This window comes from Camelus dromedarius, chromosome 7 (genome assembly GCF_036321535.1).
Source record: "Camelus dromedarius isolate mCamDro1 chromosome 7, mCamDro1.pat, whole genome shotgun sequence".
Lineage (NCBI taxonomy): Eukaryota > Metazoa > Chordata > Mammalia > Artiodactyla > Camelidae > Camelus > Camelus dromedarius.
The window spans coordinates 50,077,155-50,092,430 of record NC_087442.1 but is presented as its reverse complement, the minus strand read 5'-3'; the positions used below and the strand labels follow the sequence as shown (position 1 = coordinate 50,092,430).

The 15,276-nt window shown below is 36.2% G+C and overlaps 1 long non-coding RNA gene across 1 annotated transcript; it reads right to left on the bottom strand.

Annotated features, from left to right (window-relative positions):
• Positions 1-127: 127 nt before the first annotated feature.
• On the bottom strand, positions 128-14,779 carry LOC116154003 (uncharacterized). Its single transcript, XR_004137802.2, has 3 exons — positions 14,574-14,779; positions 9,320-9,433; positions 128-518 (listed from the first exon to the last, which is right to left on the bottom strand). It is a non-coding gene; the product is annotated as an uncharacterized LOC116154003 (long non-coding RNA).
• Between the last annotated feature and the right edge of the window lie 497 nt (positions 14,780-15,276).

The window sequence follows — 15,276 nt, the reverse complement described above, 5'->3', positions numbered from 1 at the left end:
TGTGCCACTCATTATTTATATTAATAAAATATATAATAAACTTATGTGCATCTATAAATACACGCATGCATTTTTTTTTCCAGAGAGCCAGTTTACCTGCTCATTCCTACCTAGCAATGATGCTCTGACCGCCTTCACACAGCCTCAGTTTATTAATCGGTTGTCAGCTTATTCCCCTCTCCTCCAGTGTCACATTTGGTTGGTTATGACTTGAGATAGTTCTCAGATAAAGATTGAAAAAAGGTAATTCCTTGGTCTTTACCTCTGTTGTCTTGTACTCTTGATGTAGGACTCTTTCTTTAGTTACAGACTTTGCCTCCCTTGCTGCAGAGGTGGCCATGGAACTTGAACTTGTTTAATTTGAACTAGCAGTGATTAGTGGATTTACAAGTGACCTAAGCAGAGATAAAGTCCTTCTCTAGGTTTGATACCTAGATGCTCAAGAATGCTGTTTCTCCTGGGGTTGCTAAGCAGGATCTGCTGGCAGGCATGTTTTCAGTCACATAAAGACAGCATCTCTGCAATGATGAGACAAAATGGAATTAATATGCCTAGAGAAATAAACAGAAATGAGTAGCAGATAGAGTATGTTGAGTTCTCAGATCCAGTTCTTCCTATAAGCTTTGCTTCCTATAGCCATTTCTGAGTTATTTCAATATCTTTCCAGCTACATGGACCAACACATTTTATCTTTGCTGTAAGATAATATGAGCTGGTTTTCTTTTACTTGCAATATTAGATTATTGACTAAGGCAAATTCTTATTCACTTAAAGGACAGACTTCAGTGAGTCTAAACTGCCTGATATTGTATGCAAGATTTTTTTTTATTTGTGTATAAGTGCATTTCCCCCACCCCTGCTGCCCCCACACTGAGAACAGGGTTCATAGCTTCCCTCAGATACACGAGAAGACCTATAAACCCCACAAAAGCTGACTGAAGTTAACTGTGAGTCAAAATAAACTAAACCAATAGCTTTCTGTATCAGAATTCGCTCAGCATATATATGACACCAACCTAGAGGTGGTTACATTCACCTGAGTGTGAATTTGTCTTTACCTGATGTTTTCAACCTAGATTTTAAGGCTTCCTTAGAGTGTTAAACCCCAAAGGCACTTAGTTTTCATTTAATACTTTCCTTGTTGTTACCTTCTTCACATACTAGCCTATTTCTACACGTGTGATATTGTTAGCATATTTCTCAAGAGAGACTAAAATGGGAGGCACTTGTTATTCACTTGACTTATGAAACTTCAAGGAAGATGAGCATGTAATAAGAAGTCAGTATCTATATTCTAAAAATATTCTCATTTTAAAGTATTTTAAAAGTTACTCTCATCTATCTTTAGAAATAATCAATAATATCAGGCATTAAATCCAAATCTGATAAATATAGCTCAGTTGTTTTAAAATTACTTTCAAAAAGACTTCTGGGTTAAGAGGCTAATTAAATTAAGCTATAGGGCAGTAAGAATCTTTACTGGGGTAAATTAAAACTGGGCTCAACATGAATGAGAAAACAGTGAAATTTAAGAAACCCACCTTGTTCTCTTGTGATGTTAGCTGTCAAGTGGAAAATAACTGTATTTGATAAAAAGCAAAATAAAGTGCTCCCAATACCATGCATTCAATACCTTTACTTCAGAAAAAGGTAAAGCAATTTCAGAGGATGATTTTTGTCCAAAAAAAGTAATTTATTGCTTGGATAAGCATGACATAGGAGGCTGTGCTGGTCCCACTCACCTAACTGAAGCAATATTTTGTTAGCCTTTCTAAGAGTTTTGGTTGATTGTACCTATTGCACTAAAAAGAAATTATTTAAATCTCATTTAAAATATAGTCAAATTTTCTTTGAAAATAAATTTGGTTTGAAAATTAAAATGTGATACATTTAAGTTTCTAAAAAATAGAAACACTTTGTCATCAGAGCCAATAGGCAACAATACAAATATCCTGTTAAGGCAGAAGTCAATAAATAATGTTTAAGGCTTACACTGAATACAACTAGACTAAGATATCAGGTTAATTGGTAAAGCCTAGCAATGAGAGCTTAAGAACTAAAGCTATCAAATTAACTGGATATTTTTAAGAAAGAAATGAATACATTTAAACTTTACTCTTAGTTGAAGTTTAGTGTTGCTTCTCTAAATCATATAAACCATTAAGTTGAGAATGATTAATCAATGCACAGAGAAAAAATTCTATCCTTAATTCTAAGGCTGTGGTAGGTTACACTTATTTAATGGGCAGTTGATAAGGATAGTTAACATTCTTGGAGTCTATAAGTGTCTTCATGAAAACTTCTTATGCTATTGGCTATAATGTTAATCCAAATGTATACAAATAGCTTGATAGATAAGCATGACACAGGAAGTTGTGAAGGCCCTTATCACCAAATAAACAATATTTTCCCATCCTCTAACATATAGCTTAAAAGAAAGGCTTGGTACAATCAGAGTAAGGAATTGACCCCTGGATGTTTCTGACAACAGAACTCAGATTTTCAGGATAGTTCATAATAACAGAAGTGCAAGTTAATATGGCCCTAGATGTTCAGCTCTAAGAAGATAAAGTTAGAGGCAAAGAAATCTGGTTTGGGATGAGAAATATTCTTATTCTTATTCTTCATTATCTACTTATTAATATCATTCATTTCTCCTATAAGATGCTCTGCATTGACATCAAAAGTAGAAACATATTCCAAACTAAAAATACTGTATAAACTGAGCTTGATACATATTAAAGTCACTATTCAAGGTAACATGCAAAGAGAATTCAAAAAGGCAAAATAAATAATCAACAGATCCATGTGGCAGCTCTTCACACTAAAGACTTCATAGATACTGAGGAGTATATAAAACACCACACGCTCTCCTATACACAGCACTGACTAAGAGTTGGAATATTTTTACTTTTCTACTATCAGGGAGAAAATTACAAGCAGATGATATGTACAGTTCATTGATATGCTTAATACACTTACCCCATGAAGTGTAGAGAAACTATCAAAAAAGAAATTATGAACAGTGTTCCAAACATTTAGGAAGTTAATGTTATATTTCAGAAGGGTAATGATTGAATACCATTTTCTATTTCATACAAGTTACTTAAATAGGTGCATAAGTTTTCCTCCTACATATAAAAAGGTGATAATACTAAATGGCAAAAAACCAATCAATTGACATTTTCAGAAGAAGGGCAAATAATGTGACATCTTTCATAGCTGACAAGATTCCTACTAGAGGCCTGGTACACTGTCCTCTACTGGGTTTCTTCTTCTACCTATTTCTCATTTGCAAGCTTGTTCTTGCAAGATTAACATCCTAGCCAAATTAATAACCTTTGTTTCTAGAAAGAACCCCTGCCCTTGCTACTATTTCATTTTAATAAACTGGGATCAGTAAGCTAAAAAAAAAAAAAAAAATCTTAAGCTCCTCTTTACCAGTCTCTCCTGAAATATAGCATCTAGAATTAGTCCTAAGCAATCATCTTTGTACTTCCTCTTCTCATACCATATCCTGACCTCTCTGTTTTCTGATTCACAAGTAACTCACAAACAGATGGTAACTCAGACCCAATAGACAGAAAGCAAACCTGTAAGGGTAGGGGAGAAAGACAACCAAATGTTGCAACAGTTCAAGTACATAGGAGGCCAAAAGTTTATTTCAATATATCTAACTTTAAAAACTCTACAGTCCATTTTAAGTTTAAAATTTCATCTCTTCTTTTTCCAAAAATTCCACTTCTATCCCCTACCCTGGAGCATTAAGACCATCTTTTCTACTCTCCTCAAATTTGAAAGTGGGAAATTTTAAAAGAATGAAGACAACAGGCATTGTGAGGAAAAACATGGGTCTCAGAGTTGATTTGGGGTCAGAACACAATATTTAAAATGTTAGTGTAAAACCCTTTAAAAAAAATAAGAGAATGCTTTGCACAACTTTAATAGACAACTGATTGGTCTTTGGTGATAAAATAATTATGAAAGTACCAGGAATCAACAAATGAAGTTAGACTGTTCGCCATAATCAATACTTCTACAATTTGAAAATAACATGTGGGGTTAGGGGAAAGTAAGGCAGGAAATTTAGAATTTCTGTAGGACATTGTAACTTTTTTAGTCAGTGACTATCGACGAAGGTCAATTTTGAATTATATTTAAAAGCAGAGATTAACAGTATTATAGGATGCAATTTAGTAAAACTTAAGAGTTCGTATTTTATAAACTCTCTAGATAAAGACAGCATTCTGCAAAGATACTAGTAATGAAACACTTCCTGCAATGTAATAATTATATTGTAGGCAGTCATTAGTTTGTAGGCCTCTATAAAATTTAGCTCATTGAAGGAAAGAAGCCTATCTTTGTATCCACAGGTCCTACACAAGATGTGATTCAAATGTCTATGCAATTGATTAATGTACTTACTTATATTGTTATGGAACATAAACTCAAGTGAAAGTTTATACTGTATTAGAATCAGTTTTGAAGATTTTTATAAGAGAGATGCTCAGTCCTCAATCCAGACACATGCCTAGATATGGTTTAAAAGCTCTATAAATTGATACATCTTTCCATAACATGATAAATATGTAAAGAATCACTGGAGGCATCCCCATCAAAGTCAAGAACAAGGCAAAGATGCCTATTGGCTCTACTACTGTTAAACTTCCATTGGAGGTGTTAGCCAATTCAGTCTTACAAGAGAGAATAAGCAGAAGTGTAAGAATCAAAAATGAAAGAGCGATATGATATGCTGGTATACTTAGAACAGAGGAGAATCAATGCTAAGACTAACAAAAACAAGGAAATAACTTTTAATAAGGTAGCAGATATTAAATTAACATAAAATCAATAGCTTTCACAGATAAAAAATAACCATTTAAAATATATAATTGAAGAAAAAATATTCATAATAACAACCAAAATATAAATACTTAGAAATAGCCTTAACTAAAAAGTGTTTAACCTATGTAAGGAAAACTAAAATACTCTAAAACTCAGAAAGTAGACCTGAAGAAATGGAAAGACTCCCCTTATTTTTTAATAGGACAACTCAAAATTATAAAGATATAAATTCACTCCAAGTTAATATGTACATTTAATGTTGTCCTAGTAAAAATACTCTGAAATTTACTTGTTTGTTTGGTGAAGATAGGTGACTCTGAGTAAAATGGAAAAACAAACATGCAAGAGTAGCTGGGGAAACTCTAAATAAAGAAATTCTAAGTGAGTGAGGACTAGCCCTATGTGATATAAACAGGCTATAAAGCCTCTATAATTAAAATAGCAGGGAGTAGATGCATGAATAGAGAGACCAATGGAATAGAATACCGAGTCCAGAAATACCTCCAACTGCATGTGGAATTAAGTAAATGATAAAGATGGCAGTTTAAATCACTGAGATAAATGATGAACTTATAAAAAATGTACAAGAATATTAGATAGAATTTTGGAAAAAGACAAAATTAGACACATACCTCACCCAAACATAAGAGAAAACTCTGAATACATCAATTATCTAAATGTAAAATATTAAATCATGTAAGTACTAGAGAAAAACATGGGAGAATTTATTTAATACATGTGTGTATGGAAAACTTTTCTAACTATGACTCAATATTCAGAAGCATTAAAAGGAAATATGTGACTTCCCAGCCCTTATTGCTGAAAGAATTTCTGTTCCATGGGAGGTTGAGGCTATCCTCACCAGAGCAGGGAAAAATCAGTCAGAGGTATCTGGCCTGAATTCTGGGACTATAGGATCAGTATCCTAGAGTGTTTGTGCACCCTGGGCAGATGTGTCTCCAAGTGCAGACTTCCTCTACCCCTCACAGTGTTGCTCACTTCTAATACTTGGTATTCTGTCTTTGCTTTCCTACCTGGCACTTCACGAAGACTGGAACCTCTAGCCTGCTTCTCTAATACTCAGGGTCCCTGCACAGAATTTACTACCGTCTTCCCACTAAAAAAAATCATGTCTTCTTCCTCAAGTCCCCCATACCATTAGTCATTGACTGAAGCCTTTCCCTAAATAATAACCCAGAATCATCAAATCAACTTCTTCCAGTATTTACATTTCCCTGTAAATACAGTTTATTACCCTGATGTGACATGGACTCCTTGTATTGCCTCTGATCTCTGATCTCTATTATTACCTGTTAGAACCAAGCCCAGGAGCCCAGGGTTACTTTCAACTTTGCAATTTGGACTACTGGCCTGGCTTCCTCAGCATCTTCCCCAAGAGAGAAGTCAGTCTTCTCAGTGACCCTTTGCCCATGCAATCCTGTCCTCCTTCTCCGCATCCAGTCCTCATTAATCAAGTTAGCTGGCTAAACCCATGTCATTTGACCGTTAGTTTAATCACCTACTTGCTCTTCATTATGCTGTGGTAGGCATCACAATGCTCACCTCTATCAGTTCTCTTTCTAGAAACAATGTGCATTACCCTTCTCTGCCCACTTTTTACTTAGGTGGCACTGCCATAGGTTGGGCTCCCCAGGTATAGTCTTAAGACAAGAATATGTGTGCAAGTGAGGTATTAAGAAAATGTTCTCCACAGAGACTAATAAGGAAGTGATGGAAGCAAAGCAAGAAATGAAATAAAGTCAAGCAAGAGTATAAGCTAAGGCACAAGTCCCACAGAGGTCAGGCTTTAACATGATCCCACAGGAGAATTTTGGATGGTGAGTGATACTTCTGAGTTGTCCTAAGCTGAGGAGAGAGTTGAGCTCAAGACAGTCATTAATGAACCAACAGTCACTGGCATGTGAATGCCAAGCACTTCCAGCTCTCTGTGCAAAGCAGTTCCAGCAGCTCAAAGGCAGGCTGCCAAAGAAGAGCCACGGTGCCAGCCATCAAATTCACTCACGCTAGGGATTTAAGGAGCTAGGACAAGGAGGGACATTGTTTGTCTACATTAGTACCTATGTGAGTAGTTCTGGCTGGTGATTTTTGGATGGAAATTACTATCACAGGTGAATTTAATGTCCAGTATGCAATCCTCCAGCATTTAATTCTCTTGTCTTGGCAACCTAGAAGTCTACCTGCTTCCAACAATCCAGCACCACAAGATAGTGGAGTCTTGTCAGCCTGTACCTTGAGTTACTGGGGCAGAGCCTCCTTCTGCTCTGTGCTCACATTTCTTTTAAGTGAGAAATCAACTTAATCTGGGTTTGTTATTATGGTATCTCCTTTCCTAACCTGACGAACACATTTATCATTTATACATTCTCTATTCAAAAATATTTGTTCAACAAATACTATGTGCTCAGTATCACGCTCAAGAACATAAAGACAGAGAATAATATTTTTCTCTCAAAAAGGCCATTGTCACAATAGAGCTACACCGTGGGATCCAGAGTGCTTTCTGAACAATGAATAAGAGGCTCTGAATCAGCCAGCAATTTAGGCAAGGCTTCTTAGAGGAGGGTACATATGAGTTAAGTTATAAAACATGAGTAGAAATTAGCTAGAAACATAAAGGGCTAGGGAAAGAAGGTTACCTCAGGCAGTGAGAACATGAGATGCAAAGCTCAGATTCAGGAGGCACAGGACAGGATACACCAATGACTCACCAAATATAACAATACACAAAGTAGTATTTTGATATTTTGTTCGTTGCAGTTTGGCCTATCAGGCTGAGGCACAGACCAGTTAACTGACAGGAAGCCAATTCAAATGAGCTAGTTCATGACCTAAGGCAAATTACTATTTTACCTCACTGTGTCCTGTTTACATACTCTGAAAGATAAAGGTACTGACCTGCTTCATAAGGATGTTGTTTAATTAATATTTGAGGTTGCTTTGAAAATACCAAGCCCTTCTCAAAGGTGAAGAACTAGCACAACTTCCTTGGGAGCTGTGTTGACAAAAGGCTTTTAAATCTTTAGACTGGAATAAATGTAAAGAAGAAAATAATTATCAGTTCCCTTTCACTAATACTAAGGGAATTTCTACTGCTGTGTCTTTAATAAGCTCAGGCTAAAAAAAAAAAAAATAGAAAAGATATGGTCATTCCATGACAAGGTTAACACTTCACAGCAAATGGGAAAAATTTTAAGATGGGAACATTTTCAAAGTGACCATCGCTGGAAGATGCCTCCAGGGAACACGTACTTAGATGGTCCATTTTAAAATTTAAATGCAAATGATGATGATGATGATGATGATGATAACTAATATTTAATAAGAAAATACTATATTCTGAAACTGTTTGAAGAGTTTTTCCATGTATTATCTTTTCTAATTCTCTAGACAACCTTTTGCCCTAGGTTTATTACTGTCCCTGTCTTACAGATAAGGAAATGCAGGCACAGAGAGTTTACTCAGGTGGCTGGGGCCAGTCACTAACCTTGGTGGCTCATGGGTCTAGCAGTGTTCCCAAGTACTCACGTGGCTCTGAACTCTTGTTTCTTTGTATCTTTTCACACCACCCACAGTTTTCTGATGGGTCTCATGGGTAGAACAATGCCTTTAAGGTATTATCATACTCAGGGTAAAACTTTGGTATGTGTGGCTAGACTAATAAAAATAATTATTTTAGAAAGAAAACCATGTGGAAAAAATTAATTCAAATTCATCTTTTCCCTGATCACTTTTGTTGATTGTATTTAGTTGCCCCATCTATTTTCGAGATCAACTGCTGCCAAGATCATGAAGGATTTCTGATTTTTTTCCTCAGGAACAATTGTGAGTATGTATTTTTTTTTTTTTTTTTTTTGGTGCACAATTGCTCTTGAATTTTCTGCCTATATTTGATGCTACTTCCTAGGTTAGACAGAACCAGAAACTCTGCCATGGGCCCATTTTACTGACCAGACCCATCCGCAGGTTTCTTCTTTGCCTGGGCTAGGATATGACATTAGGCAATAATACACCCCAAAATAATCCCCTAGAAAATTATTTCTTTGTTTTCTAAGCACCAAGAACATGCACCTGACTATATTGTATTTTCATTATTTGAAAATATATTAATATATGAAAATGGTCTGAGCTACATATTTATTAAGCAATATTGGTATTGGGTAAAGTTTCCCCTAATAGGATATACTCTGAGAACCCTATTCAGACTGTGGCATAAAAAAAAATGCTAATATAGGTCAAAATTCAAGTAATACAATTGGTGTGTGAGTAGTATGATCTATTAAGTTAATATGAAAAATACAATTATGAAAGCAGAGTTGTGTCCACTTCTCCAGTTGGCATGTCCTATTGTTTTTATTTGCATAGAATATTAGTCAGGCTTCTAATTGTCAAGTGATAGACCCATAGGAGAGTAATGAAAACAATAGCTAATATTTATTGAGCACTTACGATATACCTGGCATTTTGTCACTGGCAAAGCCCACTGGGGTCGCCTGGAAAAATGAGATGGAATCTATATGATGAGTTAAGGTCTTCCCTCTTCTTTTGTGCGGAGTCCGGTTTCACTTGCCTGTGGGATTAACAGGTGGGATTAGAGTTCCCAGCGCAGAACAGCTGCACCTGATACCTTGATTCAAGATGGCAGTGGCAGCGGGCCGTGTGCAGAGATGCTGCACCCGGCACTGCAGAAGCCCGGCCACAGGCAGAAGCGCCCTGATCTGGTGCACTGAGCAGCACAGCTGCACAGGATGGGTGAGAACTCCGCCCCCTCGCCTTCCCTCTGATGAGATCCCTATAAAGCAGCCTCGCCCACAGCTCCTCCGATCACCCTGCATTGATTCACAGTTTTCCCATTTATCACTTATTTCCTGTAGAAAATATCCTTTGCTCTCTAGGGGTTTACTTATTACTTCTATAAAGTTTTGGTTTAAAAAATGGCCTGCCATTTAGCAGATGTTGACACGAGTCAAAAATTACAAGGGTGAACAATTAGGAGAGATTAAGGGAGAAAGGTTAGGGTCTGGGGCTCCAGACCCTTATCAATTCAGATAGCAGCCACTCAAAAGTAAGTAATAGATAGGAAGAGACATGATTGGGAGTAGAAAGGAGGAGAAAATAGAAAGAGAATTACTTTGTATTCACACAGTTGGTGGATCCTGGAATCAAATCCCAGCCTGTCAGATTCCAAATCCTTCCTACCATTTTTCTGTTCACAGTAGTGCCGCCTGTGGTGCTTCTATTGCAGTAGTCTGAGCTGAGATGACTTTCCCAGTCTCTTCTCAAAACAACGTAAATCTAAGTGGTCCCATGTCTTTTGAGGTTCATGGCTAGTGTGCAGTAGAACTAGTCAGGAAGAAAAGTTAAGAGAAGGGCTGAGGGAGAGAAGCAGCAGAGCCTAGTGACTAGTCTATGGACTCTTGGAGCCTAACCTTTTGATGTTCAAATTCCAGCTTCATTATTTACTACCTGTGTCCCCTTGGATCAATTACTTAAAACTTTTCATGCATAAGTTTACTTATCTGCAAATTGGGGACATAATAATACCTGGTTCATGGAGCTTTTTAAAAACATGAAATAATAAATATTGCAAAGCACAGAGAATAATGCCTTTCACACGGGTAGAATTCAATCCATGCTGTAAGATGTTTCAATATAAATGGCAAGACACTAAATTATGGTTGGATGTAGGGGTAGAAACCAAAAGGGCAATGAAGATTGAGGATTGAAATCCTCTAAAACAGACAAAAATGGCTTAGTGGAAGGGGGAGAAGAAAAAGCAAAAAGGTGTAGAGGGACTTCTAGGCAAGTTGAACTGAAAGAATAAGGTGCAAATATCAAATCCTGAGAAGTGATATATAATTTAACAATACAGAAATTGCTAGGGAGTGAGGAGAAACCCTTTCTGGCTGACTGCAGAAGCAGCACAGGCAAGCACTTCCTAGGGGAAGCTGGAAGAGACGCAGAGACACCTATGGAGAACTCAGAGGAGGTGGAGGAAAGCTGTGAAAAATAGTCAGGATTAAGCACAAATATGTACTCAAGAGATTGGGTTATGGAGGTCCCAAAGAGAATAATGGAAATGAGGGGGAAAGGATTGTTGAAAGAGAATTTTAGGAGAAAAAAAAGAGGCTAATAAATTTGGGCTGGGGAAGTGGGTGGGGAAAATAAGAATGAGGAAGTTCTGGAATAAGAGAAAGAAGTAGTACGTTATATGAGGCAGAAAGGAGTCAACAACCTATTTTCCATGCACCAAGAGACTTAAAGATAAATCAGGTATGAGGCCAGGGTTGAAAAGTGAGGGAAGTCAGGTTATAAACATATAGTCACAGAACTGTGCAGGTGCAGAGTTCTACAGCTTATTTCTAAACCCTCATCTCACAGAGATTCTCAGCTTGACCCAGAAAATGCGTACTCCCAGTACAGCACACACACAGAAGTACAGCTTGATCCATGCTGCATGTGAGTGGTTAAGATGTAGAAATCCTTTTCCACTTGTGGGTAGGTGCAAATTTAGAATAAGAATGAGATGTTCACCATTTATTAAGTCGGCTGGGTTCTGTGATGGCGACTGCATTAATTTCAGGGTTTCTGACAAGGGTACAATTTTAGAACAACCTAGTTAAGGAAGTGAAAATATCGGCTCTTCAGACCTTAGAACAAATAACTGTCATATTTAAATCTGAATAGTTCACCCAGATTTTGACAGTGATCCTGGTGTGCAGTAGAAGCTTCTGCCACCCCCCAACATCCCACAGTGTGACTGTAAGTGAAGCAGGACTTCAAATAGGTTATGAATGGAAGAGTTGGATTGAATGTAATTTTGTTCTAGGAATTTATAACATAAGGCATTCTAAATAATTTGACTTCTTTTTTGGAGCACATATATATGTTAATATATTAACTATATTTTCCCAAAGATTCAACTTTTCTAACTATAGCCAATAAATATCAACATATTTTATTTCTAGTAGCCTTGTATTTTCCTCATAGAAACATTACTTTTTTGGAGGAAGACATTCCAAGTATATAGAGACATTGACTTAAAAGAGTCCAAAGTAAAGGACTTCTGTGTACATGTTAAGTATTGAGACATTAAAAAAAAAATCTCAAATTGATAGAATCATTTTTATGTTATATTTTGAACTGAATTAAAATCTCAACTCTAGGTGGCAGTTTACTCCATCATTTACTTATGTTCATTTAACAAGCAGTAGATTCATTCACAGTTTTTCCATGAATGCATAATTTTGTGTAAAAATTAGTCCTGGCTCTCAGTAGCTGTTAAAAATAGACTTGATTTTAGGAATAAAATCATGGCTTGAGATGCAGGTTTTCTGTGTATCTTGTCATTCTTGGTTTCATTAAGTTGATGGGATGAAGCAAGAAAGAATAAGGATGAACATTTTAACTAATTTTTTTTGAGGAATGTAATCCTCAAATCATGGCAACCATTCTGTGTCAAGATTGTGTTTCTATCATACAGAATAGAATTTAGTATGAATAATTATTTCATGAATACACTAATTTTCAGAAATACCAAGGATGGCCAAGACTGAATTTTCTCAGATTGTTTAAGGATATTAATTTACTAGACAAAAAAAAAAAAAAATCCTATTAAAAACGAAGATGACTCGTATCTGTTTCTCTGCATCTCACTGATGGAAATAGCAAAAGCTAGAGTTTATTTGGGTCATCAAGGACCAAAATACTCAGACTGCCCGATTAAAAACTATACTTCCAGAGAGGCAGTGGATAAATATTATAGACTTTGTCAATCATATGGCCTCTGTTGGAATTAAACTCTGCCATCAGAACACAAAAGCAGCCCTGGACAATATGTCAACAAACAGGCATGACTTTGTCAATAAAAATTTATTTATTAAAAAAGAAAATCTATACTTCACCTAACCCACTTAGCATGAGGTGTTTTGTTTTATTTCACATTCATAAGGACTCTAACAATGGGATATGCAAAATAACTCCAAGCATTTGTCACCCAAATAACTTACTACAGTTCATAGTTTGATTTTTTTCAGTACTAGCAAGAGAAAAATGGAGAAGGACTTAAACTGTCCTTAAATTAGATTTCCTTTAGAATGGGGATAATAACAGTACCTCTTTGTCTGTGCTGTTGTGAACATGAAATAGGATATTTATATATAGTGACTGACACCAGACAATTAGTACCTATTAGTTATTCTTATTCTTACTAATCCTTTTTTTCTTTATTAATAATGGGGATCAACTAGAATCTCAAAGAGACTGGTCATTGTGACAAACTCAAAAGAGTTTTTATTTATGGAGTTGAGTTGCATGCTTTTGGCTCCCCTGAGCCTAGCCCTGTCTCCAACCTCTCCTACATGTAAAAGGAACAGAGGAAAAAGCCATATGGCATGGGTGTAGGGGGTGAGAATATTAGTCACTGAAGTGAGAAAATGAACAATTTCCAAAATGTGTCTAATTGTTTATAAAAATGAATATAAAACTATATTTGGTAAAGTTGGAATGGTTTCTGCATTTCTCCTTGATATATGTATATATCTCTATATATGTATATCTACATATATATATATATATATACATATACATATATATATAATATGTGTGGATGGAGAGAGATATATGCATTGTAATGTCATCATCATCTGCACTCTCATTTTATTGAATGATACTCTTCAGGGTTTATATAGAAAGCAAAGGTACCAACCCTTATCATGGAATGTAATATTTTATTTCACTCCAGTTCCATTTCTAAATCATTCACATAAATATGTCTAAATAAAACATCCCTGTGGCAGAGCTTCCTAACTGCAATACCACAAAGGGAATAGATAACATGTATGCTGTTATATTGATCCTCGAAGTTGTCAGGATTCCTAGGTGGGGCCTGGAGCAGTTCTGCATGGGCCAGTTGCCCTCGGTGTACCCAGCCTCATTCATTTAACCCAGATGCTATACAAATACTACTTCTATGCATACTTTTCTATGAAAAAGGTTGGAAAAAACTATCTTAGGATCACTAGGTGTTCCCACTACCAAGGACTGAATATGCTCCATAATTATATGACTTCTCAATCATCTTCCCCCAAAAGAATACTGGTCAAATACAAAAGCTTTTGATGACTCCCCATTGCCTGTTGAGCAAAGCCCAAACGTCTTATGATGGTATTCAAGCCTATATACTGTTTGACTCTGGGCTACCCTTTCACATCTATTTCCCACCAATATCCCATACCTCACACTGGAATGCACTTTCTTCACCTCATTTCCACATACCCAAAACCTGTGTGATTCAAATGCAACTGTTTCTATATGCTGTTCTTGATTCCTCCATCTGGAACTAATCCTTGATTTTCTATGTAACCTCAACATTTTATTTTGCTCTCTAAATGGCCGTTCCCATGTTTTATAAGCATTTTGTATCCAAGTGTTAACTATTGATCTCAACTTCATGTAGCTAAAAATTACCTAATTACCCAAAATAATAACTTAAACATATAATTTTGATTTCTCATTCATATAAATAAAGTCCAGAAGGAGGCAGCTGAGAGTTGTCTCTGTCTTCCATAGTGTCACTAACCTACATCCTTCTGTGTTGTTGCTCTGCCTTACTTGGCATATGGCTCCAACCTCATGGTCCAAGATGGATGCTCAAGTTGGGGCCATTATATCAGCAATTTAAGCAGCTGAAGACAGAAGAAGAACCTCACCTTTGCACTTTAGGGATGCTTTCTGCAAGTTGTATACACCACTTCTACCTCTATCCCATTAGCCAGGATTGAATCACATGTCCATATCTAGCAATCAGGTCAGTTGAAAAGGCAGGCTTTATTCCACAGGGCCACATGCCTAATTAAAAAAAAAAAAAAAGAGAGAGAGAGAGATTACATTACCAGAGGGGAAAGAGGATGATCTAAGGGACAGCTATTAATCTCTGCTTCATTCATCTATGAAAAATAAACTTTTTGAAAAACAGATCCAAGTTTGATTAAATTTTGTAATCCTGGAATTGGGAAGAGTGCTTTATATATATTAATATTGAACAAATACATGCACTCGTAAGAGTTAGCTGTGAGGATGCTAATCATCTATTCTTTTATTTACTCTGTTACTTCAAGTGACTTTGAATGTTGAGTTTGAATATATTTGGAGTCGATTTTATTTTAATAGGCACACCTGACTATAAGACATTGAGAACCAAAGTGATATTTAAACGTAGGGAAGTGAAATGAAAAGAGATCACTCTGAACATTTGGACAATAGGAATCTGGAAATCATGCGCATTAGACTTGTGTTAACACCAAATTTGAATGTTATTATTGGCAAGCCTGTTGTCATTGCTCTACTCCAGCTACTGCCACATGCACAAGTAAGTTTACAAATCTCACCCTTTCCTGATTATTGAAACATTGG